Genomic DNA, 16,842 nt, shown 5'->3' on the forward strand with positions numbered 1-16,842 from the left:
CATTGCTCCCACGGCCCCGGGGCCCCCAGCCCGGGCAGCGGGCTCAGGGCAACAGCGCAGCCGCAACCTTTGTGCCACCCCCAGGTGCCATGCGGGGGCAGGACAGCCAGACCAGGCGGCCTCAAGGAACTGACTCCCCTCACCCTGGGCTGCCCCGCCCCCAGCAGGGGGACCCGACCACCCCTGGGGCACAGAGGCTCACCTGGGAGGAGCAGGGATGGATGTCAGGGAGGGTGGGAGAGGGAGGTGTCGGGCCTCGGAGAGGTGACACGGACTGCCCGCCGCGCGCCTGGCATGCAGTGAGCGACCACCATTGTTACTGTGGGTGCCAGAGGGTGAGGCCAGGTCACAGGCAGCAGCCGGTTCCGAAGGGCCTTGAACGCCAAGCCGGAGCTGGCCAGGCGCTGGAAGGGCGGGCGGGTGGGCAGCAAATCAATTACACGAACCTGCACGCAGCCTGAGCCCACCTTGGTCCATCCCACCCCCCAGCCTCCCCCCTGCGCACCTTCCGGGTAATGAAGGCCACGCAGGCCGGCAGCCGGACAGAAGCAATTAAACCCGTGCTCAAGGCCACGAAGCATTAATGCAGCTCATTAGCAGAAGAACGAGAAGACCCTCCAAGGGCCACAGGACCCCAGGGCTGCTGGGACCTGAGTCCCAAGAGAAGCCCCACCCACGGGGGCCCCGCCTGGGACGGGGTGGGGGGTCCAGGTCCCCAGGGTCCCAGTCCGGGTCCCAAGACTAGGTCTTTGGACGGTGAGGGACGAGGTCCAATGGGGACGGCAGGCGTCTCTCTCCCAAAGAAACACCTGGGGAGACAAGCCTGGAGGTGCGTGTGCCACACAGGGTCCCCGGCAAGGGAGCTGGAACCCAGGTCTCAGCCTGCAGGTGGCTCGTCGATTCAACACGAGAGCAGCAGCCAACACTGAAGCCAGTTCTAAGCCCTTAAAAATTCTCTCATTTAATCCCTCCCGTGACTCCAGGAGCTCGTGGGTCCTTACTGTTGAAACTGAGGCTTGGACAGGGACTTGATTTACAGGGCGGTCTGGCTCCTGAGGCTGGGCTCGTAACCAGGAAGCTGCATCACCACGGGCAACACAGCCAGGACACCAGGGAGGCGCGGGGCTGTGGCTAGGAGGAGGCGTGCCTTCCCACCCCACCTGGGTGTCAGGCTGTAGGAGGGCCACCAGGCGTGGTCTTGAGGGAAGCAGACCACAATAGTCCAGGTGAGCTGTAAGCTGGAATTGGACGTGACCGTCTCCCAAGGACCGCTCCCTGGCAACCCATTGGCTTTTTTCCCCCCCAAACACTGGTGGGCCTTCAAGGTGGGTCTGGGGGCCAGATGTGGCAGGACGGCAACCAGTGTGGCACCTGGTCTAATGCACAGCACGGTGCCCGGCAATTAAAGGCGTCCAGGGGCTTCCCTGGTGGCGCAGGTTAGGAATCCGCCTGCCGATGCAGGGGACACGAGTTCGAGCCCTGGGCCGGGAGGATCCCACATGCCACGGAGCAACTGGGCCCGTGCGCCACAGCTACTGAGCCTGCGCTCTAGAGCCTGCGAGCCACAAGTACTGAGCCCGAGAGCCACAACTACTGAGCCCCCGAGCCACAACTACTGAAGCCCGCACGCCTAGAGCCCGTGTTCCTCAACAAGAGAAGCCACCGCAGTGAGAAGCCCGCGCACTGCAACGAAGACTAGCCCCCCCGTTCACCACAACTAGAGAAAGCCGGCTTCACAGCAACGAAGACCCAATGTAGCCAGAAATAAAAATAATAATAAGTAAATTTTTAAAAATAAAAAAATAAAGGCGTGCAGGACACACTCGTGGGCAGGCGAATGAAGGAACAGACACCTCTGTCTGCTGCAGAGGGGCTGGGCCTGACGCTCTGGCTTCGTCTCTTCCCAGCTTCCTTCAGCCCAGGGGCAGCCTCTGTGAGAGCAGGAGGTGGGGCCTGAGGGCAGGCTCCCGGGGTCCCCTGGGGCAGTGCCTCTGGCATTCCAAAGTCAAGGCTGTAGCTTGTGATGTCTCGAGGGCCCTGGCGGGGAAGGCAGAGAGCACTGGGAGAGGAGACACCGGCTGCCCGAGCTCCGATCAGAGGTGATGGAGCCGGAAGGGAACTTCTAGCCCCTTCGGAGCCCAGAGAAGGTGGGCAGTGGCCTGGGGCCACACAGCAAGGGTCTCGGTCCCCTGACTCATTCAAGTCCTAGCTGAGCCTTTCAGGGGCTGGCACAGCCCAGCCTAGGCACAGGACGCCTGCTCTCTGTTAGAGAAACTCTGCAAGTTTGGCCCATGCCTCTGTCTTGGCTCGTGACAAAGGCGCATCCCCACACGGGAAAGTGTAACAATGCAAACAACTTAATTACTGTCTTTCCTGCTTTGGCCACAGCTCCCCAAGGGCAGGGCTTATGAACAGCCAGATCACGGCTGATTTTAGCCCCGGCAGCACACAGTAGGCCTGCAAACACATTTATCAGCCAGATGAAGTACTGTTACTACAAACAGTCACGGCGCCAAAGAAAAATGTGGCCGGTGTGGGCTTTCCTGCCTCCCCAAAGCCTTCGGGCGCCCCCTGCCCCCAAGCAGCAGGCTCAGGGGCCTGGACGGACCTCAGTGCCCTCGCGGCTGGGGCTGCAGGCAGGAAAGGGGCTTGCCCCCTCCCGAGCCTGACCCTGAGGCCGGCCCACCCTCTCAGCTGCCAGCTGGCCTGCAAAGGTATCATCGGTCCTGGGGGGCCCTCGGCAGCCTCATTAGGAAAGTAGTGACAGACGCGTTAGCTGCTGAGGTGGGGGGAGCTGAGGGCTGTCACGAGGCTGAGGAAAACCGAATGCCACTGGGCCGGGTCTGGGCCGGGAGCTGCAGCTAGGGAAGGGACAGAGACGACGCCCCGGTGCAGAGTCGCCCCCAGAGCTGGGACGTGCTCCTGGGACTCGGGGCCCAGAGCCGGGTCTCCCCATCATTCCTTGCTGTTCTTGCTGCCTGCCTCCAGGCTGGACTCGACTTGCCGAGTGACCCCCGACGAACCCCTGCCTCCTGCTCTGTGCCTTGGCCTCTGTGAGAGAGGAGCATGGCTGGGAACCAAGCCCCCAGGCACAGAAGAGGAAGCTGAAGCCTGGGGGCTGGGCGGGGGGGCTGCCGGAGCCATGCCCGGCATTAGGGGCTGCCATGGCCACCTCAGGCTGTGTGCCCTTGGACCTCGGTTTCCCCATCCGTCGAACGTGGGCCCAGACCACCTTGACCCTGGAGTTCCCCCTGGTCTCTGAGTCACAGGGCAGGGAAGGCCCGGTTCTGCTGGAAGAGGCCCAGGGCCATCCGCCTCCCTTGAGTCCCCAAGGCCAGTCCTTCCTGGAGCCTGAGGCGCAGCCACACGGGGGTGGCAGAACACAGGCGCGCCAGGCACCCATCCCTCCCGGTGCCCGGGGCTGTAAGCGGATGCTCCGCAACCCAGCCGGCGGCCGCTGCCTCTGCCTTTGATGTAAAGTCCTGCGCCACACTCCACGTGCACACAGAAACAGGACGCACACACACACACACGACAGACAGACTCAGCCACACATGGGGACCCGCTCACAAATGCAGACACACAGAGGAGCACGTGTGTCCTCCCCCCACGTCGTGGACACCGCCGCACATGTAAGCACCCAAGACACGCTCGCAAAACCTCTCCCCTGTTTCCCAATCAAAACACACCCGCACAGACACAAACACAGACACCCCACTGTACACACACAGATCACACACAGACACCCCACTGTACACACAATCACACACACGAGCTCACTCTCAGCAATCCGACACACACAGACTCACACACGTGCCTGGATGCAGGAACCATCACCCTCCATGTACAGAGCCCCCCAAAGACTGACAGACACACGCCACATACACACAGCCCCCAAGCCCAGGAACACACACAGACACACACCCATCTTGCCACTTGGTTAAATTCCACATGGAAGGCGGTGCCCAGCCCAGAAGAGCAGCTCCAGATAAGTAAACCGCTCAGAGCACCAATCTCAGCCCCAACCCAGCCGCCTCCTTGCTACAGGTGAAGTGAAGCAGGCCTTACATATTTTATACATGAATAAACTTGCTAAAAGAATACAATTTACAGGGCCATTGGCTGCAGGCTCCCAACATCCCTCCCGCATCTTTTCACTTCGGAGAGCACACGGCAGTGACGGCAGGTGGTGGCCAGTGGGGCATGCTGTGTGGTACCCCACCCGCCGCCCCTCTGCCTAGGGTGTTATTCCAGGGAAAGGAGCGTTCTGTGGTTTTCCATCCACTAAATCCTGCTGCTGCTCAGGGACAGGGCCCTGTGCTCTCTTGCCTCTTCGGCTTTTCCCAACCCTTGGATGCCTTTTAAATGCCAATCCATCCTTGGCAACTCTGATTTTCCAAGGTCTGTTTCACACAGGGCTGGGATGTGTTAGAATCGAACTGTTGAGGAATGGGGAAGAGAAGGCCTGGCAGGAGGGACGGATGGGGGCAAGGGCGGCTTGTAGCTCGAGAGGCAGCTGGGCAGAGGGAGGCTGCGCCTGGTGCCAGGCCCGCACACCCCCGGGGAGAGGCTAAGGAGCCCAGGGCAGCAGAAACCTGCTCCTAGGAGGTAGAGAGGGAGCAGAAGGTGGGCCACAGGACCAACAAGGGGTCTTTGAGTCCGAGTGTGCTGGGCAAAGGAGGCCCCGGATGAGGCTGAGGTCTGGGACCTCGGTGTGGCCTTGCGGCTGGAGCCTGGGTCTCAGCGAGGGCCACAAGTCTTAAACGTACCTGTTCAAGCTGGGTGGCCCCTGCCCAAGCTGCCGATCAGAGTGAGTGGCTGTGGGGAAGGGCTCCTGGGGTCGGCAGATGGGGAGAGGGCGAACTAAGTTAGGAAGCAGCCCCCCAGCCCGACTCTTGTCTGAAGCTCTCCCAAGACCTGGTTGCAGTTCCCTCCAGACTCACAGACTCAGGAAAGAGGAGCAGGTCCCACAACAGGAGGGGAGAAAAGCAGGATGTCACATGGTACACAGGGGAGGAGTGGCGGCATACTTAAACAGAGACCCCATGAACGGGGGGCGAAGAAAAGTCAAATGCAGCTGCCTTTGGAGACTGGGAGTTCGGGTGAACTGCTTTTCTTTTAACCTGCCTTATTTTCCAAAAGTCTACAATAAGCCTGTCCTCCTTGTATAGTGATTACAAAAAAGGTATTAAACCACCAAGTGCCTTACAAAACCAAATACATAGCGTGACTCCACATCTTATATTTATTACATTTATCATATGTTGTTTACCACATGCCTAGAGAAAAAATGTTGACAATGGTGTGTCCTGGGGGTAGAATTATACGGGATTTTTACTTGTTTTACGGCATTTTAATGTTTTTCTAAAATCAACATGTTTATAACCTGGTGATTTTATTAACAAGCTCAGGCCTGAGAAGTTCTTTTCCATATCAAGTCCCTCCCGCAGCTGCTGAAGCCCATTCTCACCCTCCCGGTGCGCGTGCCCCGGGCGAGGCTCGGGAAAGGCCAAGGACAACTGCCCCCGCCCAGAGCCCCCCTTCCTTCCAAGGCCCAAGGCTGCACCACGTCCAGCGGCCTGCCCAAGCCAGGTGGGGGCGGTCAGAGCTCAGCGAGTGCCCCGGGAGAGAAGGCAGCCCGGGAGTGACTAGCGGGCCACCGAAAGGCCGAGGCCCGAAGGGGCGCCAAGCAGGAGCGGCGGCTGGCGGGCGAGGGGCAGAGCTAAACCCAGGCCCGCCCCGCAGGGCAGCGCAGGACGCACGGCCGCAGCTCCCCAGCAACCGGCACCGGACGCGGGAGCAGAACCCGGCCGAAGCCAGACCGCCCGGAAGCCCCGCCCCGCGCCCCGGTTCCCGGAAGCCGCGGGCTGTGAGGGGCGGGGCCTGAAAACCCCGCCCCCCCGCCCGGGTTCCCGGAAGCCGCGGGTTGGCGAGGTGAGGGGCAGGGCCTGGAAGCCCCGCCCCGCGGCCGCGCGGGGCACGCCGGGAGGGGCGCTGCCATGGCGACGCAACGGCAGTCCCGCCCCGCCCTCCCCGTGTCGCGGTCTCGGCCCCAGCGGCGCTCATCCGCTCGGACGCGCGGAGGCTCCGGCGCGGCCGCGGTGGGGGCGCCGCCGGGAGCGAAGGGAGGCCAGAAAGCGCGGGCGTTTGCCCTCCCGAGGTCGGGGAGGAGAGGACATGGCCCCGGAGGCGATAATGCAGCTGCCTGCGTGTCTGGCCTGCCCGCTCCTGCCAAGCTCTCCCCGAGTTGGAGCTGCGCGCTCCTGGACAGGCGGGCCAGCCCCGCTAGGATCCAGGGTTTGGCCCCGAGATGGCCCCTCCACCACAGTGCAGACGTTCCGCGCCAGGGCCTGGGGCCCGAGATGCTGGCCTCTGCCCACCCACACGCCAGGCATCTGCTGCTGGACAGTGCAAACTCCTCTGCTCGGCTGCCGTCCAGGCCCCCGCAGTGCCCTCCCAGGAGACCCAGCCAAGCTGGCAGCCCGCCAGGCAGACCCTGACCCCTTCTTGGCCTGCATCCCCATAGGGTGGGGTCTCACACGACAGGCCAGGCCAGTCGGGCCGGATGACTTATCTCCCCAGTCCTGTGTGAGTGGCTCTGCCCGGGTAGATGGGCAAACAAGCCCAGATCTGTTAAGGAGTGAAGTGGCAGGGCTGGGACTCGGCCAGGCTGACTCCAGACGCCTGTCCACACACAGTGGCACTCCCTGCTCCGTGGCCACCCAGCCTGGGCTGCTCCAGCCACCTATCTGCCCAGAGCACTGGCTTGGCCTGCGGTCCCCTCCTCCCCCTCCCTCTCCCCCTCCCACCAGCCGGCTTCCCTTCTGAGCCGCCAATCTACAACCACACAAAGCCCTGTTTGTTTGCTTTCTCTGCTGCTCCCCCTGGATCCGATGTCTTTCTCTGCTACCTGCCGGCCTGGCTTCCTCTCCATGCTGCCTTCCCAGCCTGCTGAAGGGAAGGAGGGGCCGACCATACAGCAAGCCCTGCCTCGTGGCCACCCCGTCGTTCCTAGAATCCACCTCCTTAGTGCTGGAGGCTGGGGACCAGCCAGGGCGATCTGACTGAAAATGGCTTTGCAGCCCCCTCACTGCCTCTCAGAATGTAGGGTGTCTTCTGGGTGGGGCAGGAGCGATGCCTGCAGCCAGGGGCTGGGACAGGGGGAGGGGAGCCAGAGCGGTCCAGCCAACCTCCCCTCTCCTTTTGTGAGCAAGGCCTGTTTTGTTTGTCAATCAGGAAGGCTGCCCCTGACTTCCCAGCAACCCAAGGGGGCTGCCAGAGATAAGGAGATGAATGGGACCAGAAACGCCAAATTCGAGGAGGCAGAGGGACGCCCCAGTTTCATGGCCTTCACCCACCCTCACTCTTTCTGGGGGTCCACAGGCTGCACTGGGAGCCTGGCTTGGTAGGTGCCCCCTCAGTGCCCACCCTAGGCAGGCACCTGGGCAGACCCCTCAGCATGGCAGGCACCCTCTGCAGTGTCTTGGGAAGCCCTATCGGCCTGAGCTGAAACAAGGCTTTCACAGGCAAAGAAAAATAAACACCCGCATTCCACACCACCTTTTCTACCTGCAGAGTGGGGCTGCCCTCTCTCCCGGTTCAAATAAAGAAACCCAACACCGATACTGCACGGAGATACCACAATCTCGCCTGGTTCCTTCTACCCAGGGCTCTTTCATTGCGCCCTGCCGCGCTGGGTGGCCCAGGGCAGGTCCTAACCTCCTGGGGCCTCCCTCTTCCCCTTCCTGTCCCCTTCCATGCAGAGTTTAACCCTTACAGCAACTCCAGGGTAAAGGTGTGGTTATGCCCGCTTGACAGATGAAAGGAAGCTCCAATTTCCAGAGACTAAAACTGCTCTGGTCAGAATTCAAGCCCACTTCTGACTCTAAAAACTTCCCACCAGGTCACAGTACTATCTCACAGTCAGACATTATCTGCTGACTGGATGAGTGACCACCATGAGGAGGTGAGCGAGCAGCAGGCAGGGCCTGGCTTTGGCGCCCAAGAGATGTGGTTTCCAATCTCAGCTCTGCATTTGGTCGCTGTGTGACCTCATGCAGGTCACTTAAACTCTCTGAGCTTCAGTTTCCTTGATAATCTGTATGAGGCGGTTAATAAGGCTTAGAGAGGACCACCCAGTGCCAAGCACAAAAGCAGGCACTCATTAAATGATGGCTTTGCTCCACGATCCCTCTCAGCAGCCAAAGAGCCAGGCATACACTTATTAGAGGAACCAGGCCTCTCGCACCTCTGCCTTCCCCCATCTGGCCCTGCTGCCGCGCATGCCCCCTGCCACCGTCTCTGGCCCTCTGGAACGCTCAAGCTGAGCTCCCCAGGCTCCTGTCCTGTCCAGGAGACCAGGGCCTCTCTGTTTAATCTGCCAGGGAGGGGGCCCCAAAGGTCAATGTCACCCTAGGGGAACAAAGCCAGCTCCATCCACATCCTGCGGGACTCGACAAGAGAGAGCCACTCAGTTAAGTCTGATCTGGCAAAACGTCTGTTTTTAGTGCTATTTTGGGCCATGGTGGGGATTTTCTGTGCTCCTCTCAAAGGTACCCTAAACCGAATTCCTCTCAAAGGTACCCTAAACCGAATTCCTTCCCATCTCCCCTATCCCTATCTGCGTTTGAAATGAAAGTATTGTTCTTCCTCTCCTTTTTTTCCTGCTTCTCTTTCCCACCTATCAGATGGATGCAAATGAGGGAAGGGGCAGAGCTGGGACCCCTCGGAGGGCAGCACTCCCCCCACCCCCAACCAGTCCCCCAGAGCACAGCATGCTAGGAGACGCAGTTGCCTCAAACCAGGCAAAGCAGAGAAGTCCTCGGCCTTCCGGTTCTGGAAGCCCTGGGGCCGGGTCATTGTCTGCTGCCGCCCCAGACACACACTAGGCGTCTGCTCCTCCCACCACACACCTCTGCCTTTCTGCTTCTCTGCCTTTGCTTGGGCTGCACCCGCGCCGCCGGCCTGGAAGCCCTCCCCCAAGGCCTCCCCTGCGAGGAGCGCCTTCTTAGCTGCAACACGATCACAACTGAATCCACATCTATGAGTCATGTCTTTCAGGTACTGTGGGCTTCAAAAGGGCAGGGGCGGCCGCCATGTAGTCACCCGTTTCTCCAGGGCAAGGCGGCTCAGACCCCATCAGCACTGTTGACATTTGGGGCCAGGTAATTTGTTGCGGGCGAGGGGGGGGTCCTGTATATCCCAGGGTGCTAAGCAGTATCCCTGGCCTCGACCCACTGGATGCCAGCGTCCACCCCCCTCCCCCCGTGAAGACAACCAACAATGTCTCCAGACGGTGCCTAACGTCCCCTGAGGGACAAAATCACCCACAGCTGAGAACCGCTGCCCTGAGGCCTGGCACCCCGCCCCCCAAAATGAGTGAATGCACGACTCTCCCTTCCTCCCCCAGTAGAAAGGGTGATTTTTATTTTACCTCTTTTCCTCTTATCATAATCATGTACAAATTTCATTTTCCCTAGCAGCCCAGAAGCTTCCAGAGTACAGGCCCATTTGACCTCAGCTGTGTATTAGTGCTGATCACCAGTTACCATTTTGCTGCAGGAATAACTCAAAGCATCAGAGAGCACCCGACTAAAACCCAGTTCTGCTCTCCCTTCCGCACCCTGCCCTGGGCTCCCGTGTGGCTTTGCTTCAGCAGCTAAGCTTGTCTGGGCCTCAAAGTCTCTGCATCATTGTAACAATTCTTTGTCCTATTAGCGAGTGGGAGGGTTACAACTTCACACCTCTAAGGAGCCGTAGTGCCCAAGAAGAAATCTTTCAGATGGTTTTTAATTTACATTTTCTGAGAATTATTATTACTAATAGGCAACATCGTTAAGCACTTTGCTATGTGCCAAGTACAGCTGAGTGCTTTACAGGCATCATCTCATTCAATCCTCTTAAAAGGGAAACGATGATGTCGGTACTATTGTTTCTGCTGTCTATAAATGAGGAAAGAGAGGCCCAGGGAGCTGGAGGAACCTGCCTGAGGACATCCAGAGGTGGTCTGCTGGCCTCTGGCAACTGAGGATGTCAATCAGAAAACCTGTTCAGCTTCAACCCTCGATACTGAAATTACTTTTCGAAGTCTGAAGCCCACCTGGTACAGGGAGAGTTAGACCTTCCCAGGTGGACAGGCCTCACCCACTGGGCTCCGGCTGCAGATACCTGGCCCCAGGGCTGCACGGAAGGTCTGACTGGAGAGGTACCTGGCGCAGCGGCCTGCCTGGGCCGGGGCTTGGGGGCGGGGCTCGGAGGGCTGCCACCCCCTTCCCGGGTGTCACCCCTCTCCGGAAGGCCCTGGCTGGACTGCCTTCCCTCAGTGCCGAGCAGGTGCTGAGATTCTTCAGGGCAGGAATAAAAAAGAACCATCCTCGAGCACCTTCTGTGTATTTCTATGTATTAAAACAGGCTCTGTCTTAAGAATTTTATCTGCATCAACTCACTAATTCTCCCAACAACCCTATGAGGCAAGCGCTGCCATTTCCCCCATTTTACAGATGAGTAAAGCAAATAAGTAACTTGTCTGAGTTTGCAAGCGGCAGAGCCAGAATGTGAACCCAGGCAGCTGAACTCTGAAAGGTGTTCACGGCCAAAAAGTCTGTGTTTACGGCTGTGTTCCCAGCACCCTGGTGTGCGGGAGATACTCAGTATGTGATTTATGAATGAATGCACAAAGAAATGAATGGGTTTGTGGTTACACTGCCGCCCAAGTCCACCTACAGCACCGGGGCAAAGCCCCTTTGCAAACAGAAACTCTGGCCGGAAAACTGTAATTCTCACCTGCCCCACCGGGGGACAGAGACACGCAATCCATCCACCTCAGCCTGGCTGGGGAAGGAACAGGCACCAGACTCCTGGTTTGGGCCAACATCGCCGCAGGGAAGGCTAGGGGAGGAGTGATAACAGCGACCTCTTAACCCACAGTCCTTCAGCAGAAAGAGTACTGGTCCCTGCCGAGTCCACGCACCAGCAGCCAGGAGGGGCCTGTGACTGTGCCCGTTTCAAAGGGGGGGAGACGGAGCCCCTGAAAGGACGGTGGCACCTGGATGTGAACCCGGGCTGGCCTGTGTTTCTGACCCCATGCTTTCCAGATTACAGAGCACACTGAATGCAGCAGTTACCGCCCCCTCTCGGACAGGAGGGGAAACGTGCTGGGGCGGTGGGGGGGACGGGGGAGGGGGGATGGAGAGGGCGTGACTTTCCTGAAGCAGCAGCTGGAACTCAAACCCTGTCCTGATTCCAAACCCAGGGCCGCTCCCCTGCTCAGCCCTGCTGCCCAGACTGGACTGAGGCATGTCTCCAGGGAGGGGACGGGAGGAGAGGGGGCCAAATGCGGCGTAGTCTGCACCAGCTCCCTTGGGACCCCCAGCCAGGGGCCCGTCCTCACCCTGAGGGGCCCCAGCCCCCCCACTGGGCCCCTACACCTCCTAGCTGACAGCTCCCCTCCGGGCTTGCGGGACCCCTTCCCCCTGAGGCCGATCACCATGCAGAAACTGGACGCCTGCTGTCCACCGGCCCTGAGCATCTCATCTCCGGGGCCGGCAAGCCCAGGGCCAAGGGGCAGAAACGTGGCGGGGAGGGGGTGTCTGCTGGGTGAGCGACGATCGGCTAGTCACGCCAGAGCCCTGGTGCTCCTGGCCCGTCCTTCTGTCCTTCCTGACTAGGCGTCCTTTCCCACGTCGCCCTCTCCTCCTCCTCCCCACCCGCCCCACCGGTGTCCCACCACCACACACACTATGCACACAGATTCGAGAACCAGTAGAGCAAAAGCTCTGCTCTGGCAGCCGAGCCCCATCTGCACCTCCAGCTGCTGGCACCCACCCTGGTGTCACATTCCAGTCTCAGATCCCGGTGACCCACCCAGGCACGGGGCACGGCTCTGCCTCAATCCCGGGAAACAGGACGAGCCAGTTTCTCCTCGGCCCCCCAGAAGGAGCAGGGGCCCCTCTCTGGCCTTGCCCGTCTCCTCTGAGGGTGATGAACAGAATCCCCTGACTGGCGCCCCAAGAATCCCCAAGATCCCACAGGGGCCCCCGAAACAATGCTGGGCTCCCCCGCCCCACCTCACCCGGCCCTTCCTGCCGGGAAGACTTCTGAGCGCCCTGCGCCCCCGGCCTCACCCTTGGAGCTGGGGCCGCAGAGAGGAGGCGGCCGAGCTCTGGGCCTGGATGCCCTGGCCTCCTGGGGAGGACAGACACGGACAGAATTACCGATAATTCTGTGATAAACGCTATGCCTCAGCCGTAGACAAAGGGAGATGACTCAGTTCTGCCGTGGAGGTCAGAGAAGGAGGGGACAGGACGTCTGTTTGGGTCTCGGGACACAGGGAGGAAGGTGAAGGGCAGCCCAGGTGGAAGGAACAGCTTGGGCCAACGTACAGAGGCAGTAATGCCAGGGCTGCATCCTGGGAGGGGGCTCGGCTGTGGCAGGAGGGGACGGGGCTTGAGTGGGGCCAGAGCAGGCGGAGGACCAGAAAGGCCCGCACGGCGTGGGAAGGACCCAGAGCAGATCTTGATTCAGAGGGCAGCAGGAGCCCCGGGGAGTCACTGCCGTGGTTGAGAAAGGGCACTCTGCAGTGTGGCCCACGCTGGGAGGGGGCAGGATGGAGGCAGGGAGGCCAGTGAGGAGGCCGCGGCAACAGCTAGCCTCTCCCACCACGTTCTTTCTGAGCCAAGTCCTCCCTCCTGGCCACAGGACACCGGCCATGCCCGCTGCAGCTGCCGAAGGATCGTTGGTGTGTTCCCTTTGCCAGCAACGCCCCCTCATCCCCTACCTGTGCTCCAAGACCTGCTCCAAGCCCCCTCTGCCAGGAAGCCCCCACCTCCACAAAGCCCCAACTCTGGTCAAGTTGGGACGTACTCACCCCTGGATCCTAAAGCTCAGGCTACCTGCCCGCCACCCTGGAACTGGCTTCCGTGGTCCCCTCTGCCCCTCCCCGCGTGACCAAGTCCCGCCAAAGACACCGACCCACTCCTTCCCTCGTTGTCCCCAGAACACCTGCCAGTGTTTCCGTGCGAGGCCCTGCTTCCTGCCAAGACCTGGCACGAGCTCCCACTTGTCCCCTTGGGTACCATCTGGTTCTCACCCCTGGGCTGTGACCTTGGAGGCAGGTGCATTAAGCACCGGACTTTGAAACGGGGGGCCCTTGGAAAATACTTGGTGGGCCAGTGAGCCCAGGTGCCTCTCCCGAAGGAACGCTGCCCGGCGTACAGGGCTCCGCCTGGTCCTGCCTGCGGAGCCACACGTCGCTGGGGGGACATCCCTGCCCAGCCACAGGCGCCATTAAAGCAACGAGGCGCAAACGTGGACGGCCATGGGAAGACAGTGGTGATAATAATGGTGACAGTGGCAGCTAACGTTTATTGGGACAAGTACTGTTCTCAGCTTCACGGGTTGACGTGGACTCACTCGCTTGTTAAAGCTTCACCACAGTCCTGTGAGGCTGGTGCTGTTATTACCCCCGTTGCACAGATGGGGACACAGAGGCACAGAGAGGTGAGCAACTCATTCAGGACGTGGTGGAGCCAGGAGTCACCCAAAGCCTTGCCCTGGAGCACCCCACCTGTGACCCCACCAAGACAACAGGAAGGAAAAGGGAGCTGACCACTAAGGGCCTGAGGGGCGGTCTCGTTTGGGGTAAGAGGAAACTATGTATTTGTGTATATGATACATGTATGCATAAGAGAACAGCAAACCATATTCAAGGTGTTAACTGGGGTTACCTGGGGGGGCACTTTTACTCTGTGTACTTCTGGGTTATTTGCATTGTTCACAATGAGAACAAATCCATGTCTTACCTGAGTAATTCAAAAAGAAGAAATTGAGAGAAACTGTCAGGACCTCAATTAATGTTTGTTGAATGAATAGAAGGCAGACTCATTTTCTAGGCCTGTTTTTTCAAACTCTGGGTAGGACCCATTAGTGGATCATGAAATCAATTTAGTGGGTCACAGAAAGCAATTAAAAAAAAAAAAACAAAACCCAAATAGACTAGAACAGAAAGTATCAAACCAGGGTACATAACAGAGTAAAGAGCTATTTCACTAAACTTTTTTTTCCGTTACACACAGTGGGTGTGAATGGAATTGTGACCTAAAATGCATTTCTTACTATAGGTCACAGCTGAGGGTTTGGAAGCCACAGTCCAGACTAAAGAGTCTAAGGAGGAATAAGCAGGGTCCCTGCCTGCATGGGCCTCCTGGTCCACAGGGAGAGAAAGACCCTTACGGAGCGGGTGACACCCCTCTGTTTAGGAAGCTACAGAAGCTTCTGGCTGTTGGGAAAGGTCACACTCAGCCCACTCCATACTCGACTTCTGGGGCCAGGATCACCCCTGGACACATTCTCCTTCTTTCCAAGCCTTTTGCCTGTGAGAGCCTTTGCCACAGTTTTGGGGCTGAGCCTCCCCCAAATCAGAACGTCTATGTCCACTCCTCTGTTACCCAGAAGGCCACTTTTCCTAAGGACTCCCTTCTGGACACTCCTGAGGCCCTCACTGTCAAGGGGGAGGGGTGGGAAACTAGAAGATTCCTTTCCAGCTTCCAGATCCTGAGGCCACGTCCCAGGGAAGCCTCTGGAAATGCAGCTGTGTGGTCAGTCGGGAGGGGCCTCCACTGAGTCTGCAGCGAGGGCTGCCCCCACCCAGGGTGCGCCTGACCCCAGGCAGAGCCAGGTCTGAATGGAGGATGCGGTGTGGGGAGAGAGGCAGAGCCCCCAGCCTGGGGCTCCCACGGCGCTGGCGCCTCCACATCAGAACTCGCCTAACCCACCCCGCCTCCCCTCCCCAGGCAGCAGACAACTAAAAAAAGATAAAATAAAAAGAAGTAATTCCCCTGCTCTGACGTCAGCGCGAGGTCTTAACAGCCCAACAGCGGCATGAAACTGGATTGCAACCAGATGTAATGCCCTTGAATCCTCAACACGCCGCTGCGTTGGAAGACAAATGGCGGGGGGCACTCTGGGTGGAGGGAACCGTGAGGGTCCCGCATGGGTCCCGGACCGGAGCCTGCGGAAAGCCTGGGAAGCCCGGGGCCCGGGTCGCCATTCAGGCGCGCTGCCTCCCCTCCCCCAGCCCCCCAGTAGCGCATTGTTACGCTCGGCAGCCGTCTCCATTCAGGCCCTGAGCCCCAGCGCCGCGCCCGTCGGGGGCTCCCCGAACCAGGGCACGGCTCGGGCCGCACTCCGGCCCCTGGCGTGGATTTGAGGACGGCCCAGAGCCCAAGAAGGGAAATAGCTCGCTGGGAAAACGGGCGCCCCAGGAAGCTGGGGCCGCCGCGGCCTCGGGCCTGTCTGGTGTTTCGCTTCCCCTCCGCCCCTCTTCGGCCGCCCCCGGCGACCAAGGCTCCAAATGTCAACTCCGCGACCTGCAACTCCCCCCCCGCCGCGCTCGGCGACACTGCCTTGCGCCCGGTCCCCGCGTCCTCCTCCCGGGTCCCCTGCCTCCCAGGCGCGGAGGCGCGGGGCCAGGGACCCGACCGGCGCGCCGCCGTCCGTCCGGGGACACGGGACTCGCGTGGCCGGAGCCCCCACCGTGACGTCACCCCGAAAGGCCCGCGCGCCCCGGGCCTGCCCGCGTCGGAGCTCCCCGGCCTCCGGGGCCGCTTCCTGCCGGGTCGCGCGGCCTGCGCACAGGCCCGGGCGCCGCCGCCCGCGAGGGGGCACCGCCGCGGGCTCCGCTGAGAGCCCCGCGCGCCACCCCTCCCCACCACGGCCCTCGCCGTCCCTCGAGGCCCTGGCTCCCACGCCGTGGCCCGTCCGGCCCCGAGTCCCCCCGGAGAAGTCGGCTCCCCGCCCCCCACCCGGACGCACTCACAAAGCTCGCCTCCGGCCCCGGCGCCGCGCGAACGCCCCGGTCCCCACCCGCACTCGGCTGACCCCCGGCGCCACCGCGCGCACAGCCCCCGCACCCGCGACCCTCGCTCCTCGCGCCCGCACCCCGCAGCTCCCCGGACGGCCATCCGGTGACCTCGCGCCCCCCGCACACAAAGCACTTCCCCGCAGCCCCCCGCCCCCCCGCCCGGTGCTCACCTCAGCGCGCGCTCACTCGGGGGCCCGGGGTCTGGCGCTGCGACTTCTCTGCCCGGAGACCCGGGCGGCCATGGGCGTCGGGACGCGGCGGCCCGGCCGGCCAGCAGCCAGGCAGGAAAGAGGGTGGGCCTCGGTGCCCCCTCCTCGAGCCGGCGCTCGGGCGGCGGGCTGGGCGGCCTGCTCGGCGCGCTCTCGCTCCGGCCGCGCCTCGCTCCGCACCTCGCCTTCCGAGCGCAGCCGCGGGCAGGGGCGGCGCCCGGGGCGCGGGGACCGGGCCCTGGCTGCGCACCGCCGGGCCTGCTGGCGTCGCAGGGCCGCGGGGAAATGCGGTCCCCTCCGCGCAGGAAGAGCCGGCGGCGGGCGGCGCGCGGGGGGAGAAGGCGGCGAGAGCGCGAGGAGAAAAGTTCCCGGCCGCCTGGCTGCGCTCGCTCGCCGCCCGGGAGCCAGGTGGGCCGCGCGCCCCGACAGCACCCCCTGGCGGCCCGCGCCCGCCGCGGACCTGGGGGGAGGGGGCTTGGCCGGGGGACTCCGGGGGGGGCCCTCAAGGACTCGCGGGCCGGGGTCGGGGTCGGGGCCGGAACCTCGGGCGGAGGACGTGGACCGGCACCGGTCTTCAGATGCTCCCAGGCTCTGGCCGGGTCCCTGGGCCAGGCTCCCGCCCTCACCCACCACAGCCCTCCTGTGACCTCCCCTTCACAGTCTGGGAAACGTTCCGACCTCTAAGCTCAGTAGGCCGCCGAGCATGGATTTCTTCACTTACTGGCACCTCGCTGGACGCAAAATCAGCAGAGACAAGTGGTCCTGTCGTCATGG

The 16,842-nt window shown here is 61.4% G+C and overlaps 1 protein-coding gene across 3 annotated transcripts in view; it reads right to left on the bottom strand.

Annotated features, from left to right (window-relative positions):
- Positions 1 to 16,467, bottom strand: part of RAI1 (retinoic acid induced 1) — a 107,332-nt gene extending 90,865 nt beyond the window's left edge. For all 3 annotated transcript variants that reach the window (XM_082373061.1, XM_082373057.1, XM_082373060.1), the window contains exon 1: positions 16,030 to 16,467. The gene's annotated coding sequence lies outside the window, so the exon portion shown is untranslated. The remainder of the gene's footprint in view (positions 1 to 16,029) is intronic.
- Between the last annotated feature and the right edge of the window lie 375 nt (positions 16,468 to 16,842).

This window comes from Balaenoptera borealis (assembly GCF_965194805.1).
Source record: "Balaenoptera borealis genome assembly, chromosome: 20".
NCBI lineage: Eukaryota > Metazoa > Chordata > Mammalia > Artiodactyla > Balaenopteridae > Balaenoptera > Balaenoptera borealis.